This window comes from Pyxicephalus adspersus, chromosome 9 (genome assembly GCF_032062135.1).
Source record: "Pyxicephalus adspersus chromosome 9, UCB_Pads_2.0, whole genome shotgun sequence".
In the NCBI taxonomy this organism is placed as follows: Eukaryota; Metazoa; Chordata; class Amphibia; order Anura; family Pyxicephalidae; genus Pyxicephalus; species Pyxicephalus adspersus.
The window spans coordinates 20,149,735-20,163,293 of NC_092866.1; the positions used below are offsets into that span (position 1 = coordinate 20,149,735).

General features: G+C 37.4%; 1 protein-coding gene across 1 annotated transcript in view; it reads right to left on the reverse strand.

Annotated features, from left to right (window-relative positions):
- The window catches only part of SMPD3 (sphingomyelin phosphodiesterase 3), a 116,747-nt gene that overhangs the window by 49,964 nt on the left and 53,224 nt on the right, over positions 1 to 13,559 (reverse strand). The window contains exon 2 of the mRNA XM_072422879.1: positions 8,608 to 8,684. The gene's annotated coding sequence lies outside the window, so the exon portion shown is untranslated. The remainder of the gene's footprint in view (positions 1 to 8,607; positions 8,685 to 13,559) is intronic.

A 13,559-nucleotide genomic window follows, 5' to 3' on the forward strand; every position in this document is an offset into this window, starting at 1 on the left:
TATATATATATATATATATATATATATATATATATATATATATATATATATATATATATACAGAATGCCTTCTACCTAGAGTTCCCATAAGGCAAAAATCAAAATATAAATACATTTCACCAGACACAAAGACATGCAAACATAAGGCTTCATAAGTTCAAATGGACATTTTTTTAAAGCACAACAACTGTGGTTCACTGTTGTCAACCAGCCTTCAACCACCCCAAATCCCTGAATATTGTTAAAAATAAGTGGAGCAGATGAAATCCCTTTTTGAGCAGGGGGTTTGAATGCGATGGAGTTGGTGTGCGGTTTTAAAGAGGCTTCATGCAGTGTCTAAGAGCAGTTTGTTTATCTTCTATTGACTTTAATGGGACCCCTTTAAATGCTTTTGCAAGCCAAACACCTAGCGTTCCAAATTGAGTATTCAGTGTGATTTCCAACCTAAAAACAAAATATGTAACAACTTCTACTAATACAAAACATATATATCTGTTGTCATAAATTACAAACTTATACCTGTCACAACAGAATGCATAAAGCAATTGCAAGAAATAACACAAAATCAATTTTTACACATTTTTTCATGTTTCAGGTGAAGTTAGGATTGCCTGGTCAAAAGTTGTAATCACCACTGTATAGTTTCATTAGGTTCTTTCCTATAATGAAAACAAAAAAAAAGTAAGGGGAAACTGGGGTTTTAGTTTGGCAGTTCAAATATAATAAACATCAAAGATTACCTAATCTTTGACATTTATTATATTTGAGTTGCCGAACTAAAACCCCAGTTTCCCCTCTTTTTCTTTTTTATTTATTTGAACAATTCTGGTGGTTGGTCCATGCTTAAAGCTCTGGGAGGTTTGATAAGTTTGTCTCTCTTCCTATAAGTTCTTTCCTAGACAGAGTACCAAAAAACAAATTAAAAATAAATAATGACATACAAATACAGACAGTCACTTAGCAGTAAGTATACAAATGACGGATGAAGCCTTTAGTTTTACGGTCTAGAAATAAAATAAGCCTTTGGACGTATGGTTCTTATCTACTGCCACCTGCTATGTTTCCATGAACCTCAGATGGCTAATGGGTTAATACAATTGAGGAACAGCAGTGAGAGCTGAACAGTCTGTCCCTGAATTGCCCCGTTGCCGGGCAGCCATCCAGAAGATCGGGACATTGTCTAAATAAGCCGATATTTTCCAAGTCAGAGATTTAACAGCCACCTGTACACAACGTATTTGTCAGTTTTATACTAAGAGACTGTCATATTATTTCAAAAGTGTCTTCAAAATGCTTGGAGTTAAAGAGTAATCCTAATTTACAATACTGATTAGCATATTTGTTGATATAATTTTCTGTTGTTTTTAGCATTGCTACCCTTTATATTTCTCCTTTCTGAGCAGTTAGTAGACAAATGCAAATAGACATTTGCTGTAGTTGCACCCCCATACTTCAGGTGTTACAGTAATTACTGTACAAACTGGCTGCATTTCCAATATGACCATGAGCTGCGTTTTGATAAAGAAAGGTATTCCCGTTAGCATTAGATTAGGGTATCCCATGTATTTGAAAACCAAAGTATTCAGCAAGACATACTATGTGCATTTGCTAATACAGATGAGTGGGAAATCAGCACCCAAATGCGTGTATTGCTATATGTTGCAGTAACGTTTGCCTTTATGTGAGTAAATCTGTGTTGTCACAATGCACTAGTGGGAAGAGGGTCTACTTTCTGGTCTGAGGCTCTACTTTCTGAAGCCCCCAACTTTAATCTGTTGGAGGACTTAAAAAAAAAAAGAAGAAAAATGCGTATCTACAAAAAGGTTGTAGCGTACTAGTCAATACATGCGGTGGCTGCATTTTCTGTTCACAATATGCATTACCATGTGTGTTAGGGCAGCCTACTTATTTCAAAGGGCTGCTCAGGGTTTCATATTGGACTAAATTGGGTTGCACTATTTTTGGGTGCACAATGAGCATTTTAGGTTGCCATTAAAAAGGAATAGCACCGCATTGCAAAACATGCCATACATTACCACATGACTGGGGTACAAGTCAGTTATTACACGTGTTCCTGCACCACACAGTATGGACCAAATGGCTCATATGAACATTACCACACTTCCTGTTCTAAGATCACAATTTTCATCTGCCATTATGTTTTGTCACCTTAGAAAGTAAAGATTACTAAGCCTACAGAATACTTTCCTTTTCTCCTCATGCCTATATAATAGAAGAATGTGTTCTTTTCTCTACAAAGGGAGCTGTGAAGAATAATAACCAAAAACAATCAGCAGCAGCAGAGTACAGAAGATTAACAAATCACAGGATGTATGACAAGATCAACAAGTTCTCTTAAGCACTTATCAAACAATCATCAAATGACTTTACTCCATGGAATATTTACCACAACCCAAAAGGGAGCAAATAAGTTCTCTGATAAAGTTTACACATCAGCAGTAATGCCATAATTCTCTCGTTATACTGGTGCTTATCAAAAGTGGGCTTGATTAGGGTTATTATGTTATTTTAAAGCAATAGCTTTTGTGGATTGAGCAATGCTAAAAACCTGCTGAAAGAGAGTCAAATAAAAGATAAGACCTCTAGGAAGTATTTTTTTTTTTTTTTTACGTAAGGTATACTGACAGATAGGCAAGAGGAGCAGTAATTAGGATATGTTCATGGTGGTAATATGCCACAGTTGAGTTAGAAAAAACAATATTTACCCTCATAATTAAATAGAACATATAATCAAAGACATAGATTTGAGCAGGGTTTTTGTATTCATAATGTATTCATAAATATATATACAATATGTGTAGTAGAGCTTAACAATTGAAAAGGGCCACTATACAATCTAGTGGTGAGAAAAAGTGATTAGAGCCTTATAACAGCTCAATACAGTACATAGTAATCAATGGTTGAATTGAACCACAATATTTTTTGGGGGTTCACCATAGGCCAAAAATAGGCGCTAGACATACAACAACTCGTCAACATATATATTGTTAACCATACACAGTGTTTAACCATCAAAACATGTTACTTAGTATACCCAACGCGTTTCGCCAAGTGTGGCTTCTTCAGGGGTGTTTTTGACAACATGCGTTGGTTGCTTGCATGAGTTGTATCTAAATCAATAAACAATATTTAACTTGAGTCTTATAATAACCAGTACAAGTATTGTGTTGTAAATGTAGATATTCTAAATTAATATGCTGCTTATGATAAGATAACCTTAATTCAATAAAGAACAGAAAAGTATTCAGCTAAGTATATATATATTTATAGCTATTTGTATTATTGGTTAATAGTTGGAGTATTTTAAGCCAATATAAATAAGTGTCGAATGACAATTTATAAAAGATTTGTAACACGCACATGGTTCTGTAGGATGGTGTCCTAAGTTTTGTAGTTGTATGCAGAATCAGAAGGATGTCATATCCCTGAAGGGTGTTAGCAGACAAGTATAGGTAAGTTCTTCTATGTAGTATAAGCAGTCTTGTGATATACAAGCTGAGACCCTTATACTCAAGTCAGGGATCTGTGCATGAAAATCAATTGTAACTTTGTATTGAAGGAAACCAGTACTATAATAATATAAAAGTATATCAGTAAGTACAACACTGCAGTGTTGTTACCTTGTATTGTAGATCTTAGTTGTAGGTGTTCCTGGTAAAGCCGGTGGAGAAATGATGTGCAGAGGAGCAGTAACACACATTCAGTTTGCTGATCTATTAGGCAAGTAATAAATCATGGATGTATAGTATGAATACACCTGTTCAAAGCCTTGTTAATGCAAATATCTAATAAGCCAATCAAATAGAAACAACTCAATGCATTCAGACATGTAGACATGAAGTCCTCTGAAGTTCATAGCTAGCAACAGAATGGGGAAGAAAAGTAATTTAAATGAGTTTGAACGTGGCATGATTGTTGGTGCCAGAGAGGCTGGTGTGCTGGGATTTTTAAGCACAACCATTTCTAGGGTTTATGGAGAATGTAAAGGAAAGGAAAAGGAAAAATATCCAGTGCGTGGAGGTTATTTGGGCAAAAATGCTATGTTACTGCAAGAGGTCAGAGGAGAATGGCCAGACGGCATTAAGCAGACAGAAAGGTAACAGTAATGTAGATCACTACTTGTTACAACTGAGGTATGGAGAAGAGCATCTCTGAATGCACAACATGTTGAAACTTTAGGCAGATAGACCAGACATGTCCAAAGTCCGTCCCGTGTTCAGGTTTTTACTTGCCTGAAGCTTCTGTCTTGAAATGACTTATATGCGCCCCTAAGTGTGTAGTGAGCATGTGCTGTACAGGACCCAGACGGACCACGCCCACCCTGATTCAAAGAAAGTTCTCAGCATGGAGTCCACACTGACACCAGACTCCGTGCAGAGAACGTTCTTAGAACTAGAGTGGGCATGGTCCATGTGGTCCCGCACAGCACACGTTCACTACAAACGTAGGGGATTACACACACACAGTGTGTGTGTGTTCCGGTCCTGTGGAGGATGTAGGTAGGTTGCCAAGCTTCGTGGCATGATGATGTCCAAAGCTGCAGATGGACCTATACTGTTATCAGCCTGCCGTGAATGCTATTTCCCTTGGCAGCAGCACTGCCGCAGTTGTTTTCACATCTCCTGCAAACCCCATTGGCACCTCGACCAAATGAAGGAGCACACAGACAGGAGCTAAGCATGTTTCACTTTTGTTTCTCCGATTCGAATGTACTTGAAAGATATTAACTAGAAATGGGTGTAGGTCAGGCATGTCCAAAGTCCTGGGGGCCAATTGCGGCCTGTATTTAGATTTCCACCGCAGCCTCTGTCAAAAAATCAATAATGTGCGCCCCACCAGCACTGTTGACCATAGTATACAATACACGCGCACAAAAAAGCTATTTTATATTTCATTAGAGTTGATCAGGGGGCATAATGGGCAGGACAGGAGTCCCCAAGTGTCCACAGGGAATCCCTTACGTCATTATAGTGGGTGTGTGCGGTGCGGGACCCATGCAGACAACGCCCACACTAACCTTGGTTAGTGGTTGGCCCTCTTTGCAAAACGTTTGGACACCCCTGAGATGCTGGAGTTTGTACAAGCTCACCAAAACTGGACATGAGAAGACTGGAAAAACATTGCCTGATTTGACCATTCTCAAAATTTGGCATCAGGAGCATGAAAGCACGGATCCATCCTGACTTGTATCAACACTTCTGGTGGTGTAATGGTATGGGGAATGGGCACTTTATTACCAATTAAGCATCACGTACATGCCGCAGCCTACCTTAGTATTGTTGCTGACCATATCCATCCCTTTAAGAATGCAGTGTACCCAACTTCCAGCAGCATAAAGTGCCAAATTGTCTCTAACTAGTTTTTTGAACATCACAATGAGTTTATTGTGCTCAAATGACCTCCATAGTCACCATATCTCAATCCAATAGAGCACCTTTCGGATATGCAGGAACAGGTGATTTGCATCATGTATGTGCAGCTGACAAATCTGCCTCAACTGCATGATACTATAAAGTTAATATGGACAAAAATTTCTGAGGAATGTTTCTAGTTTCCTATTGAATCTATGCTATGGAGAATTACAGCAGTTTAGAAGTGACAAGGATGTCTAACCCCATACTAGTAAGGTGTACCTAATAAAGTGGCCACAAGTGTCTAAAAGAATCTTATAAGTGATTCACCACATTGGCAACTGCCTTTGACTAATATCAGCATTTTAAAGGGCTGTAAATTTCTTTTTAAAATGTAATTTACAGTTAAGATGATATGATATATCATCTAACTATACAGTCAGTTACAAACTATACAGTTATGATATGTCCCAATAATATAACCTTCCTCTCGTAGACATAAGGGTACAGAATAATGCTGGAAAACACAGTCATGGCTGCATTAGTGACTAAATACTGAGTGCATTAACAGTTTGAAAAAGAGAATGTTACACATAAATATTGTGCATTAGACTGAAAATTCCAGGGAAACCAGATCAAAAATGCTAATTACTGTTATTTTCATTACTAGGACAAGGATTATTTTTAGGTGAGCGTGTGCTGTTTAGTACACAGCGTGTGCAGTTTGTGACATCATTGCACACGCTGGCTTTAACCCCTGCCACTTTATCTGCAGTTAATGTATTAGAAGTGTAAGCCAATGACATGCGCTAAGTAGGTGGAAAGAGCCCTGATCTGAATTTATCTTAGTCGCCCACAGCTTTCCTGTGCACAAATACTGGGAGAACGTTCATTGTAAAAAGACACCAATATTTTATACAATTCTGCAAACTAATCTACACAAAAAGCATTACTAGGCCTCTCATAAACAATCTTGCATAATCCCAGCGGAGCTCCTTTTGTGGGAAATGGATGTGAAAAGCATTTAGTTCCATTTAAATGTTTCAGAAACAGCAGCTCTTCGTATCTCATCAATCAGCAAAAACAGGTATCACTTAACACAAGCAAAGAACATTGCAGTCTGACCTACTGGCAGACTCTCACAGGAAATTGCAGGAAGGAAGAATCTGAGTGCACGCAAACACAAGAATTAAATGTATTGTTTCAGATAGTGGGCAACTAAAGGAGAACTCCAGGCAAAGCACAATCTCTTCTATAAAGGTACTGAATCTGATAATCTAGATTTTAATATTTTGCTTATTGTCAACCCCTGGCTGCAATAGTTAGGCTAGACTCCAGAAATCAAGTACATTTAAGAATCATTCTTTTAATGAAATGCATTCCCAGTGGCATACACCAACTCAACTTCCCTCTAAGCCCCATCCTTTCCACTTAATGTGTTGCATCTTGTGCCAAATGCTGAACCACTATCAAATGTGTGTAGGAAAAGGCCCAAAGGATTTTGGAAAAACAGTTTATACATTAACAAGAAAATGTACAAAAATATACATGTATAGATGTATAGTTAAAGCTGAACTCTAGGATCAACCATTTATGGCACTCAACCTCTGTCATCCCATGTCACAGCCCTTGGGTATAATTGCACCTCACAGGATGACATTTGTATAACAACCTATAAAAGTGGAAGATGGATGGGGACAAACCCGTGGACCACCAGTGAAGCCATTTATAAACTACAAGGGGTGGTTATAACCATGCGTAATAATAGCCATAGATGCCCACATGGCTTCTGCAGGCCCTAGGTGTATGAGCACTTTTGACATTTCCAAAGTAGACCTGACAGCTGACATACAGGACGGGACTTTAAAATAGTTGTAACCTGTCACAAATGTCCTTGCAGCCGATGATAATTTATTTAGCTGTGTTAGTAATGTAGATCTGTTCAACCAGAGCTTCCTAATATCCCAGCCAGCACTGTAATTAACAGTGTATGCCCTAATGCAGTCCCCTAAGGTTGTAATACTAGAGTTTTTTTTTTCAAGGTAAAGTGGAACTATCATTCCAAACTGAAGAATTGAAAGCAGGCAGGTTTTTACTGTAGAAGGGACTGGACAACTCAGCTGTTCCATTATTTTTTTTTTTTAGAAAGGACACTAAGCTGAGAATGCGCAGTTCACTGCATGGTGTCAGGCATGGGAAGTTACATCATTCTGGCATGGCCAATCAAGAAGATCCATACCTGAAAGAAGACCAAATGAAGATGGCGGCACCTGCGATGGTGCAAGGACAGGTGTAGGTAATAACAAGTTAACAAGTGTAACTAAAAAAATTGCAGTCAAGCAGGTAAGCTTATTTATTGCAAAAGGAACATCACCTGTCCATTCTACAATAAAGGACCTGCTTGCTCACAATTTTTTATTTCCAAAATTAAGTCCCCTTCATTGATGCCAGCCTTTTCCCTGACACTAGTCCCTAGTATTGTACTTATTATGTTAACAGCTCTCTTTCTACTTGTCTAAAAGTTAGACATTTTTTATATTATGATTGAAGAAAATAGTGAAGTCACCCTAAACAAATTTTATTTGGGGCCCCACAATCTGTAAATACATACATGTAAATCCTTTACACCTACAACAGTTCCTCCTCAATACTTATGGCAAATTCCAAGCTGAATTGCTCTGCAAAAACTAATGAGAAAATGGATGTTGGCAAGAAAAAAAAACTGTTATACCAATACAAAATTGTTCTTGACCAGTGGTCAGCCTAAATAGCAGTATGCTTCTGACTGTTTTTTGTGTTTTAGCTGCACCATTTGAAAAGAAAAAAGTACTCCCAGTCATTGGTTCAAGCTTACCTTGACAGCTGAGATTTGAAACGAGGCAATATACTCTTATTTTTCATAGTTATATATACATTTTTGAATATTAGTATAGAGAAAGGCACTGGAAAATAGATAAGTTTTTTTTCCCCTGTTGGTGCAAAATGTACCAGGATTTTTTTTGCCTTCCTCTGGATCAACTATGTCCATATGTTAATCTATCTGAGATATGTTGAATTCCCTAGGGGATGAAGACATATCTTTTTTCAACATGACTAGTTATGTAAAACTGAATTAGGGCTGTTTATAGACAAACCAAACTATGCCACAGGTAAAGAAAATGGCAGATAAATATTATTCACATTATTCATATGAAATAATACTGGCTTAATATAAATAGGACAAAACATAACTTACTAGAATGAACCACCAACTGAACAGGACAGATTCCACAACGTTCTCCTTTATTGCATCATCGAATGTTCTTCTTCTATCTAAAAAATACATATAAGAGTTAACATACAATTCCAATATTCAAAATTTTCACTTATACATCTTTATTATGGTAAAAAAAGTAATGTAGAAACCACAAACAAACCAATGGTAAATCATCTTTTAATGTACACTGACTAAAACATTTTAAAAGCTAACATGTGATCCATTATTTTCCAGATCAGCCTTCAATCCTGAGGAACCCTTGTAATAATTTCCGGTAGTCGGGTATCCCGGTTATGATCAAATAATGGGAAAATGCTGTTTGCTTTAGTTGCCACTGAAGAATGCCCAATATGTATCAATGGTCACAATGCAACTTTTACAAGCAATTAAAGGGGTCCTTGGTTTCATGCTGCTGGCTCTGTCAAGTGGTGTTGAAATATGTATATGGAAACTTCTTGAAGCAGCCTGGGGTTCCACGAAATCTTGGTTGAGAAAGGCTGATCTAGACCTTTGTAGAATGGCTCTTATACAGATGGTTTGTTTTACTTAAAGGAGTATTATAACTCTTCAAGAGATGATTCGCTTAGCTTAGCTTAGCAAATAAAGATTCATTACCCTGCACGTGAATATTCTTAGCAAAGTGCATTTTCACCTCATTCACTAAGCTAAGAGAATTATCCCTTGCAGAGGTCCAATCCATTGCTTGCATAAAGTTGACTTCTAGGCAGATAAGAAAACCCAAATGAATGAAGATGTATTTATTTAAACATTATTAAATATATTCTTTTAAATGCCAAGAGTGCAAGTCCCTGATTTTGACCTGTTATCAGTCTCCTAAGTTTCTATACTGTAAACTTTGAAGTGGGAGAGGAAGACAATCATGCGTTAACAAGGAGTATACTAATAGTAGGAGAAAGCAGAGTTAAGGTGCGTACACACTTCCAATTTGTATCGTTCCAATCGAACGACGAACGATCGATTGGGCAAAAAATCGTTCGTAAAAATGTAACCAACGACGCTGACGAACGAGGAAACTCGTTGGAAACGAACGACCGGACCGGCGGATCGGATTGGACGACGATCGTTGAACATCGTTCGTGTGTACAGTCGTTCGTTGATCGTCCATGTTCAGAGCATGCGTGATGAACGAATGTCCGTTCACTTTCCTGTCGTGCACATAGTTCCTCTATCGCTTAAACGATCGTATCTATTGTGTGTACAATATCTACGAACGATCGTGTCGTTATCTCTATGTGCAGGATCGGTGCTATACGAACGTTCGTATATATCGTGCAGGATCGTTCGTCGTTCGTTTTCCAACGATAATAATTGGAAGTGTGTACGTAGCTTTATATAGGGATGAACTTATTGCTGTTTCCTCTTTCACTGTTTAGTCACAGGCTGTGAGCTGAGGCACAGCACTGCATGGGATAGCTAAAGTCAGTACTGAGATTACTTTTTTCAATTCATTGCACCTGTTTTCTTTTAATAGCCTAATAATAATAATAATGGCTGCTATGATCATAACCCTTTCCCTCCTCTGACTTTTACAAATCATTAGAAGTAGAAAAGTCCATTAACTGAAGGTAAAACTTAATGGTTGCTAAAATATCTGTCCTGAGATTAAAAACGCATTACTTAAAACCAAAAGTGTAGGAAAACTATAAAAAAAAAACAAGTCAGCAAACAAAAGACAGCATCATTGAGATGCTCTAGAATTATACTACACGCAGTCTGTTCATTCTCTTTCTTTCATTTCATTCTTACAAACCTTTATAGATCCACCATAAGACATAAAATACAAGTTGGCATTGTGTGTCTATACTGGTAAAACATGTCTTATTACAATAATAAGTATATTACATTGTTTTTTTTTAACTTTTAATAATACCTTTTATTTCTACAATGATAAAGATTTCTTTCTCATTGTTTAGTATTTTATTGGATTTCCTATCTATACCAGGAAAAAGGTTTCCACATTTCAGAGCATATTTCTGTTGTGAGTTCCCGGTTGGTGGCTATGATGACATCACAGGAAAACCCTAACCTGGTTAGCTTTTACATCAGGAGGTAATGAGCTGCCTAATTCAATAAAGTCATGTGTAAGAGTGATGGCGGCTCAGTGTCCCGAACACCAAGATAGCCAATTAGCAATAAATCAATTAGCGAAGATGGGATGGAAACAAGAGCAGCCAAAACAAAGATAAGAAATGGAAAGAAGAAAGAAAATGGCTAATTATCATTACAGAGATCTACAAATTCATTTCAATGTCATGTGCTGACTTTAAATACCCAGGAAATATGTGTATGTGTCAGATATAAAATAGCACTTGAAGATTTAAGTGGTATTTAAATATAGGAGCTATTTTACACCATAATATACAATTTTTTTATCTGTATGAATACTAGCTTTAATCATGGTGTAAAGAAGTAACCCTGATCTTTGTGTGGAAGCAGTGGTTTCCCTGCAACTTTGACTTATCTGGACTTAGTGTAGCCCCTAAAGTTAGACCACTACTTCCACTGCATATGCAAAGGATCTACTCTGCTGGATGACAGAAGACCAGAGGTTTTGCAACTAATGACTTGATTCAGTTTGGGCCCCAGACAAAGTTAAAATCTGTTTCTTCTACAGTCACAAATCCCCAATCAAACACATATATACTAGAACCTTAATAAATGGAAGATGAAGAATCAGCTTTAAAATTGTGCCAAAAAAGCTCCCAGAAGAAACCAACTTTCATGTATTTATTGGGCCTGATTTAATAAAACTCTGCAGTAATGGAGAAGATAGACTATAATAGGAGAACCATGGTTGGTCCAGCAAATCTGGAATAGATTTTTTAAAAAACCTTGCTATTAGTTGGCAAATGTCTGCAATCTTGGATCTGATCCATTTTATGTTTGCTGGATCACCTAGGTTCTACCAGTCTTGGAGAGCTGCATCCTGTTCCCAAAAAGAATGTGGGGAGCTCTGTGATAAAATGGATTATATGAAATACCCCCTCATCTTCTTTTTTTCTTGCTACTAAGGCATCCCAAGCATAAGCCTGACAGTAACCCAGCAAAATTGCAATAGGAAAGCCAACCTAATAATTACAATGACCCAGCTACAGGAATAATAAGCCTATCTGAAATTTTACTATTACGCTATCAGACCTAAATGTAAACATTTGTATTATTATGACAGCTTTTCAATGGTAAATTCCCTTATGAGTCCAAAAATATCAAAAGCCATTTTCTAAAAAAAGACCACGTGTTGTCTCCAAAATTACGAATCTGTGCCACTTTTAACATATGCTGGTTCAAAGATCACTTCCTATGCCAATTTGATGGGTAATGCAATGCAAATCAACTGCAAATACATTAAAAGGAAAACCCACTGGTATAATGTTCTGAAAAACTTCCAACACCTCTACGTGTAAGCCTGGATGATCTGAGAGGACCACCATATTAGAACAATCCTCTACTTTTAGCCATAATAAAGTGGGATTATTAAATGAGTAAAGGGGATTAGTAGATGTGTAATTTGTGTGAAATACATGTAAAACCATGTGTCTGTGTTCTGTGTTGTAACTGAGGCTCATGCTGGGCTTACAGCCACTGGATCAGGCAGTTATGAATAACAAGGTAACTGCATTGACAAAAGAGTTTGGCTAAGAACTAAAAAACTCAGTGTACCTGGAGGAATGTCTGGTCTGTTGGGAGGAATGAGATAACCCTTTAATGATTTGAGAAGAACCAGTAGTGTCAATGAATTACAGTACTTCTTATATTGGCCAGCTTACTTTAGAATGTTGCCACACTTGGAGGCACCAACACACTGATAAAGTAATCTTCTGAACTTTCCACTTTCCAGTAAACCCTAGCGATAGTTTAACATTGTACATGATACTAGAGCTTGCAGTAGGCTTTCTGTGTTGCTTCTACTTAGGAGATTACAGAAACTTGTAAGAGGTCTGCACAAGTACCAGAGGGTCACATGTTGGGCATTAAGGGATTATTAGATTTATAAATAGAGCTTTTATTATTTGTCCAGAGTTTAACTTGCATACATAAAAAATATAATTTTCTAGCATATAATTCTATTAAATATACCAAGATTACTACTGAAGAAGGCACATTTTTACAGGTAAATACAGGGGATAAGGAAGATAGTCCAATTTCAGGGAGGCAGGAGATCTGCTGTCACATTATAAGTTTCTGTCGACAAGAAAATTAACAAAACTAAAATATCGGTGGCAGATAAGTAGGATTCTGTGTCACACTGCAATACATCGTCCCTGCCAAGAGAGACTTGTGAAATGTGGATGGGATATACAGTGAATAAACATAATGCAGCTGTGATAATTACATTTGCATTTTTCTGTATGCATGTCTAATTTTCTTGAAACAGCAGCACCTGCCATTTATAGAAGCCAAAGACAGGAAAGCAGTGTGTGGTGTCAAGTAGATCTACCACAAAGGATTAACATGATCAGATTCAAGAAAATGTCTTAGATTACTTGATTGTTTTGGGTATGTAACACTAAAAGTCCTATATAGCTTATCCTAATAAAAAGTGTATAAGACTTTAGTAAGAGCTCAAAGAAAAACATCTCCAGGGAGAATAAACCAGTCAGAATCCAAACATTGGCTGTAGTTGTATCTAATCTGAGTAAAGCTGCGTACACACGTCCAATTTTTATCGTTGGAAATGAACGACAAACGACCGATTGGCCAAAAATCGTTTGTAAAAAAGTAACCAACGACGCCGACGAACGAGGATAGTCGTTGGAAATGAACGACCGGACCGGCGGATCGGACAGCGATCGTTGACCATCTATCGTGTGTACGGTCGTTCAGTGAACGTGCATGTTCTGAGCATGCGCGATGAACGAACATTTGATCGATACAGGCTGTATTGTGTATGTGAGTGTATGTATATATAT